This window comes from Gavialis gangeticus, unplaced genomic scaffold (assembly GCF_001723915.1).
Source record: "Gavialis gangeticus isolate Ggan-Ray unplaced genomic scaffold, GavGan_comp1, whole genome shotgun sequence".
Lineage (NCBI taxonomy): Eukaryota > Metazoa > Chordata > Crocodylia > Gavialidae > Gavialis > Gavialis gangeticus.
In genome coordinates this window covers 25099587-25108135 of record NW_017729031.1, presented here as the reverse complement: position 1 = coordinate 25108135, position 8549 = coordinate 25099587, and positions in this window count along the sequence as shown.

The window sequence follows — 8549 nt, the reverse complement described above, 5'->3', positions numbered from 1 at the left end:
CCTCCCCCCCCCCCCGCCCCTCCAGATGAGCCAAAGCTCTGTCCCATGCCCCGCCACAGGTGTGCAGCACCTGCCCCAGGCCCCGTCCCACTCCCTCCCTCACCGTGGGGCCTCAGTCTGCCCCTCCCATACCCCTTCCCTCCCTCCTTGCCCCTTCCCCCACAACAGACTTAGCAACTAGACGCTGCTGTCCAAGCTGCCTGGCTGCATATCGGCAACTGGATGGGTATTGGCTGATATGACTCATTAAAAATTGGCCATCGGTTTCAGTCCAAAAAATCTCTATCAGCGCACCCGTAGTTTGAAGACCTCCAAATACATGATAGACACATATGTGTGCATGTATGTGTACAAAAAGTTCGCTGACTTTAATCCAATGGCTAGGTACAGGTGTTATACTTACTGAGCTTTTAGCATGCAGAAAGTGCTCTAAAGCCATAACTGAACAGACATTCACAGCTCTTAGAACACTTTAAAAATGGTGGATCATGCTCCAAGTTAAACCTCAATGGATGTGTACTAACTTAAAGTGGTTTCTGTTGCAGCGTTTTACCAAATGTCTGTGCCAGATCCCATTAAGGGTTGACTTAGAGCACAATTACTGTCATCCTAGGCAACTGTGCTCTACCTCAGGAAGAGCTCTCTGCTCTGCCTGAGTTCCAAGCCAGTCCTGTCCAGCACCATACCTAGCCTCCTGGTGGCCCCAAGCAAACTTTTAGTATTGGGCCCCCCGTTGCCAGAGACAATGATAATAATAATAATAAAAATAACCATTTGGGGGTAATTTTTCTGTCCAGGCCCCAGGCAGCTGCCCAGTTTGCCCATCTGTGTGTCCAGTCCTGGTCCTGCCCCCCTCAGCTGTCACTGATCTCAGTCAATGACAGCCTCTGATCCCAGCCCTGCCTCTTCCCTCTGGTCGGCTGCAAGCCACAGCATGGCCAGGGTAGAGAAGCTTCAGGGTCTAAGACTTATGTTCTTGCAGCAGCCCCAGCCAGAGAGCAGTTACCACTGCCTGGTCAGGACTGCTGCAGGAAAAGGGCTCCATGACTACATGAACTGGACCACAAGTCTAGATTCAAGATACTTTTGGGAAGAAAATCCATCATTGAGAAGCTACAAGATTACACCATGGATATCTATCTTGCCCACTGGAGGGCTACAAGCAAAACTGGAATGCACTGGGCAAAAAGGGGGCAGCCAGAGGGCGTACTTATTCAACATTTCTCATTGCAGGCTCTGCCAGTGGATCAGTTTATAAAGCCATCCATGGAAATTGCAATAAACTTTTGTTTCACCAATATCTTAAGAGATAACACAAGGGACAACATAAATATTACCCACCCTGGTGCTTCTGGTGCAAAGGTAATAAAATAAAGCATAGGTTAATAAAGAAAGCATAGGTTGAATGACCCTGATTTTCAGGTTTCCATGTATCCATGGCCATGTGAACGAGGAAACAAGGGGCATGTGTGCACAACACTTTAAATCAAGTTAAATGCTTTTGCACCACTTTAATGGTGTCGGAGTTTGCACGTGTCGGTAGCCCCTCTTAGGCAGTGTCGGAGCCACTGTAGCAAATTCGGCAGCGTAACGCACCTTAAATGACTTAGGATGCAGCAAACTAAAACTCCAAGGAGGAGTTTTAGTTTGCTGCTCTACAGCCGTGGAGCTATGCTGCCTGATCTCCGCCCCCCGCCCCAGAGCCAGCCTGCCTGCCTGAGCTGCTCAAGGGCCCGGTGCTTCTCTCCATGACTGCGGTGCCCCTCACAACCACCCGAGCCATGTGCCTGTGGGTGGGTGTCACCTCGGGGGGCACCACCGCTGTTGTGGAGGGAAGTACCTGCCCTCCACCCCTGCAGTCCAGGGACCACCCTTCCCTCCCTGCTGCCAGAGGCACATAAGTTTGGGTGTGTGCATGACATGGGGGTTTAAAGAGCCCTAAATTGAAGCGGTGTTTTTAAAAACCCACTACTTCGATTTAGGGCTCCCATTTCACCTACACATGCCCCATGACAATAACATTTAATGGCTCATCCTGTATGTAGTCCATTACAAATTGTCATTTGAATTCCCTTAGAAGAAGGAAGATGATAGACATAAAAACATAACTATGTTCTGGCTGTATTTTGGGTGTTTTAAAAATATAGGTCCCAATGTGTTTTTCATACAAGGCTTTAATCCACACAGCATGTCTTCTTCTATAACCAGTCCTGTGACTGGTACTAAATATTGTCTGTACTGATTTTGAAGTGATTCATATACAGGAAGATGGATTCAACAGAAATTTAGGAACTTTGATTAAATGATGGTATTGATATATTGATATGCTCCTCAGTGGTTTCCAGGTAATCCCACCTTATGAATAGCAATGGAGACTAGGAAACATATCTAGGAAGTGGCAGTACCGTAGCAAGGAAGTTTGGCATCCAAGACAAGCTTGCAGCAGCAGCCCACCCTCACCTTGCGCACAGATCTGGGGGGCACATGCCTCCCCTATGCTTGCCCAGGAGTTCACGCAGTGGCTGGAGCCACCCTACCCCTATCTGCACCCCCCCAAAAACAATCCGCTTGCAGCTCTGTCCTGCGCCCTGCCCCAGCTGGGCAGCACCTCTTGGCGCTCCTTTGATTCAGTGCCCGGGGCAGTCACCCTGCTCTTCCCCCCCTTGCTGCAGTACTGGGAGGTGGCATGGTACAGCTGTCACCTATTTGCATAAGTACCTACCATTTTCATACATCACGGTCCCTTTGCAATTCACAGTATTTAAGGATTCTATTGGTATAGTTCTTGTCTGAATGATTATGGTCATACCATTACTTCCCCCGGTCAATCTGTCTATTCATCAAAATAGCAGAGCTATCTTTCAGAGTTATTATGCAGTGTCAGTATCTCACAAATCCATGATTCTCTCTCAGTTTTGTGACAAAAAGCATTCTTTTTAAAAGAAGCAGCCTATAAGCGATTATGCTGCTTAAAACAAGAACATTGTGAAATTTTGAATGGGAGAACAAAGTATTGTCAGAATTTTATTCCTCTGTGTTCATGCAGGTACAAGGAGCCCCTCTCTCTGTTGACCCACACTAAAAACCCTCTCAGCTAAACTAAATTAAAAGAATAAATCATCCATTCTGGTCAGGGAGTTTCTTTGCCTTAAAAGTTGTTTGGATTTATTTGCAGCTTTTATTGTTTCTGAACTAAAGAGAGAGATTATTCTGCTACTTCTTCTAGTGATGTAAGGACCAATACTTTATGGAAGGTTATTTTAGTAGAGCTATATCAAAACCCTTAACGCTGACCCCTTAATAAAATGTATCTTCATAATTTCAGGAAATTTTTTAAAATATAAGGGTAATCTTTAGTATTAAAATGTATTTTGCACTCTCAGCTGCCTTGCAACGTTAACCTCTGTTCATAAAGGATGAACACAATATTAAAGATGATGAGCTCATATCTTACTTACACAAATGGGCTTACTCACCCAAGACATAAAACTCACTTTAGTAAGGGCTTCTGTGACCATGAACAATATTTCTATGAAAGAAAATGAGATTAGATCATGACTGTGTTGGCATGGCTCCTTCAATGAAAACAACATGACAAAGAATCAAACTGAACTAGCTCAAGAACCTCTAGCACTTGTGATACTTTTGTACAACCGTCTGCTCATCTTTCCATCATCATTCACTGGGCAAATTCACATTGTTTTCTACCCAAAGAAGCTGAGAGTTATTTCCTCTCAATTCTTTGTAATGTGAGGTAATCAATAAACTATTGAAAATAAATTAAGAACACATTGCAAGCTAAAGCCCTATGGGTTCAAAAGGTGTGGTGAACTGGCTCACAGGAAGAAGTAGTGACAGTATTTCCCCGTGGGAATTTATCCTACCCTAAGGGAGTTACACATGCAGCCCACAGGCCAGATTGACCCACGAAGCCCGGTTATCTAACCCACAGACTTTTTTCTCCAATTCTGGTTGTGATGGGGGACCTTCCCAAGGAGGCAACTGAGTGCCCAGGTAAGTGCCACAGTACTGAAGCCCCAGCAGCACAGCAGGATAAAGCTTGGCTCTGCGGTTTGTTCCTGCAGCAGCAGCCGAGGGCCCAGGATGCCAGCATCCTTGACTGGCTGCAGCAGGCACTGCATGAATTGGATCTTGAGGGAGGGAGGGGAATGGGCTTGATCTGGCTCACAGGGTTGGCATTGCACCATTCATTAGGCCCATGGACCAGTCCTACACCATTTTTCCAGCCCACAGGGCCAAACCAATTTGACAGCCCTATATTAAACCATAGCTTTGATTCTTTAGTGAACTATACACAGGCAGCCCCCTGAACCCAAAGGGAGCCCTGTTGCCTTCAGTGCAGCTCCGTGCCAGGGGACTAATTCATGAAGAGTATATATCAGAACAAGGGCTGAATTTGTTTTGAGGTTAAGCTATTAAAATATTTTACTCTCTTTCCTTCCTGTGTTCCCATCTTTTCTGCAATTTCAGATGTTGCAAAGACTCAAAAACAAAAATAGCAAAAATCCTGAAGGAAGCCAGTTCCCCTACATCTCTCTCCTGTATTCATGACTCAGGAGAAGCAGCGTGTTCAGATGTGACCAGCATATATACTTGGGGCAAAATGTTCAAAGATACCTAGTTGCATAAAAGATGCAGGTTAGCACCTGGGATATTTAGTAGTGCCTAACTAGGTTAGTTGCCTCACTTTTTAAAAATGCCCATAGGCATCTACCTGTAAATCTAAGGCAGATATGTAGAAAATCTAGCCAATATTTATTCACACCATTTCCAAACACGGTGCATCTCTGCAGTCTACAAAGCAGACCTAGGACAAACCTCTGAACATCTGCATTCCTATCTGAATCCAAAGGACAAGGTACTTAATCATGTTCTCCATTCACTTAGTGGGCCAAATTCGGAAGTGTTTATACTTTTTACTCAAACATTACTCACAAAACAACAAACAATATGGCTAAAGTGTTTTTTTTCCCTTTTCCTAAATTACTAAGTAAATAAAAAAAATGATTTTACATTTGAAAAAACATATTTTGGTGCAATAAACCTTTGGCTGGTTTTCAGTTCTCATGTATTACTGGTTCAATTCCTAGAGATATAGACATTCTCCATATTCAATTTTCAGTAGAAAAATAATGGAAGTAACAGATAACATGATATCAACACTGATGGATACGATGCAAACCGAGTAGCCTGTATGAAAATTTGTGCAATGACCTTTAAAGGCAGGAAGGTATTCTCTCAAATTCCCATGGATCCAAAAATGGAATGAAATGTTGTTTGATGGTCATATATCTCTTACTTGTATTAATGACTCCAGAAAAATATATAAAACTGATGAAGTGAAATAAAATGCAAAATGAAAACCTATGAAGTAACTCTGTGTGTTTTGCAAGCATACAAAAGTTTCAAGAAAAATATATAATAGATATTTTGTCTTGAACAAGTCATTTTTACTGGACTACCCCAAAACTGAAAGCAGTATTGCCCAATCTGTTGTTAAAAGGACACACACAAATTAAAACCTTAAAAGCAAAATAACCTCCCAAAACAAAAGCCAAAGAAGCCAACAAACAAAAATACCCTTGGTCTGTCAGTTTTGTAATTCATCATTAAAATTCACTAGAAATCCGAGAGCCTACTCTATTGCAAAATACAGGCTAAAGTTAAATTTATGCCACAGATTTTCAGTCCCCATGAGTTTAGACAGTACCACAGAATTCAGTGGCAAAACACTTCTGTGTGCACTGAAACATAATTTTAGATTCAGGTGACCACAAGCAAAAAAAAATGCTTTCTTTAAATGTATACCCAAGTTTTACTTTGCTCACATGAGTAATCCAATGTGAATCTATGGGATTACTGAGACATGGAAAGTGAATCACAGGGTTGCAGGGTTAGGGTGTTTTACTTTCAAGTCTTGCATAAATTGCAGCAAAATGGAAAAAACTTTTTCTGGGTCATGCATATAATAGCTGAACTATATAAATACTACTTCATTGTGCACCATTTGGAAAACAGAAAAACGCAGCTGACGGAAACATAGTCCCATGATATTTACATCATCTTCTATACAATGTAGACTCTAGGTTTCTTATACCTAGTCTGGACTCATTCAAGAAACGCTTGGATGCTTATCTTACTGGGATCCTTTGACCCTAGCTGACTTCCTGCCCCTGGGGCAGGGGGCTGGACTTGATGATCTTCGAGGTCCCTTCCAGCTCTAATGTCTATGAAATCTGTACTTTTACTGTTACTTATTTTGGTTGTAGGTTGAATCCAGTAAACAGAATAAGCAAACATCTCGAGTAATATCACACCACTTTATTTTCTAATTAGAAGATACAAGTAATAATGGAAGCAGACCAGACCCCATATTCTTTATCCATGCAAAGTTCAAGGCAGTAGCACTGAAGTGAGGAGTAGGTTCAACGAACCATCCGCTGTAACGTTTATCGATAATACACTATGCATTTCAAAACAGAGAAAATAGGGACTAAAACACTATAAAACATTCAGCTTTACTCTGAAAAGAAACTAACAATAGCATGTGGGGTTTCATGCTTATTCACCTATTTCACATTAATTAAACACGTGTTCAGTTCACAAGCAAGAAGTTGAGCTCTTTTTTTTAGTGCTGCCTCTACAAAGAGTAGCCAGGTTCTTAAAGAGTAAAAGCATGACCTTTTTTCCCAACAAGACATATTCAGCAAGGCAAATCACTGACTCTTCTACCTGTGCAGCCCCATTGCCTTCCATAGGGTTGGACAAATTGAACAGATTGGCTGTATAATAGAAATTCAATAAAAATTCTGCTGTGGATGAATATAGAAAAATGGAATCCAGCTCATTCAACTCATGACTGGTCTAAAGTAACTACTTGACTGAATCATTTGGAACAGAAGACATCAATATAGTCAAAAGACATAGATCTGATGACTGATTTCATTTCTAAATGTGCATAGTCTTTGTTCAGACTTCCAGCACTCATGCCAATTTGCTTCCTTTTGGAAACATGGGGTCTAAACATGAAAGAATTTAAACAAAACCTTGTTGGATAGCGAAACGTATACAGTATGTTCAGTTGTGACCCTAACAATCCGGCCTTCCCAACTATAACATTTTGTGGAGGAGCTCATAGGAAAGCAGGTGTTTTAATTCACAACCACTTGCAGCTGCTAGAGGAGCACAACCTGGCAGAGGGGACTCAAAACACTAGAAGCGGGAGTTCGTCTGGGTGCTAAAGGAAAAGCTTATTTAGAATAGCTCAGTCTGACTAGACTTGAGCCCAGCAAAATATTATTAATGTATCTAGTAATGGAACAGAAACTACAGTGCTAGAATTGGATAAGGTGACAGCCTAATTAGGAAGGACTGAGGGGGGGGGGGGGTTCTTTCTAAATTGAAAATCTGCACGCCTAAACTGAAACACTCTAATTGAAGACAATATGCAATTAAATAGAAAGCTGGAGAGCTTGATATGCAGAAGCACTTTAAATATTAGTAAATTTTGCAAAAGTTTTCAAGAGCAACTGTTCCACATTAGGAGTTCTCAAAACAGTTAATCATTTTGTAAAGGGTATTTTTGAAGCACCTGTCAATAGCTTTCCAGTTATTGTCACAACTTGCAGCAGGAGAGATTTTCAAATCTAAAAGGCAACTGAGATTCAAGAGCATCTTAATAACACTTAACACATATAGAGTACTTTTCCTGACCAAAACACTTCTAACTAATCAATCATCTATTATTACTTTGTGAATTAAGTGGGGCCTACATACCCCAAGATAAGAGACCATTTTGTACTAGGCACACACACACACACACACACACACACACACAGTGAAAAAGAATATACTTCAAGGTGTGTTGAAACTGGAAAAATAAAAAGTCCAATTGCCCTGGCTGTGACTTATTTTCACTTTACAGCTACTCAAGGGAGGCATCACAAGAAGGTAGTCACTATCATCCCCAGCAAGCTGCGTTCAACCACCTATAAACATCACATTCAGAAAGTCAGCAGTAAAGCCTGCGAATGGGTAGCTGCCTTGAGATGTTTATCCAGCATGACAAGGGGTGCCAACTTCAAACTACTCAGAACCACCATATTTGCAATGGTAGATGCCCCAGCAGAATATTGGGCTCCTGTATGGTCCAGGAGTTGTCAAACTAAAAAGCTCGACACTATACTTAACAGTGTGCTGAGACTCATAACAGACTGTACAACCTATACGCACAGATGTACTCCCTGTACTCTCAGGCATTAGACCAAGTGATATAAGAAGACAGACCCTAACATCATTACTGGCAATAGAGACAAGAGATAGCAACTCTTAACTGAAGACCCAAACAGATGGAGGCTTAAGGGCTCTGGACTGATATTCAAAAAACCTGAGCCTGAATCGATTCAATCTTTGCAGGTTACTTTAACCTGTATAGACTGAACTTATTTGCAAGTGAACAAACATTCACTTTTAATTCTGGAAATGCAGGCACTTGCCTGCAGTAGCTCAGGCTGGAAGCCGGGGGGGGG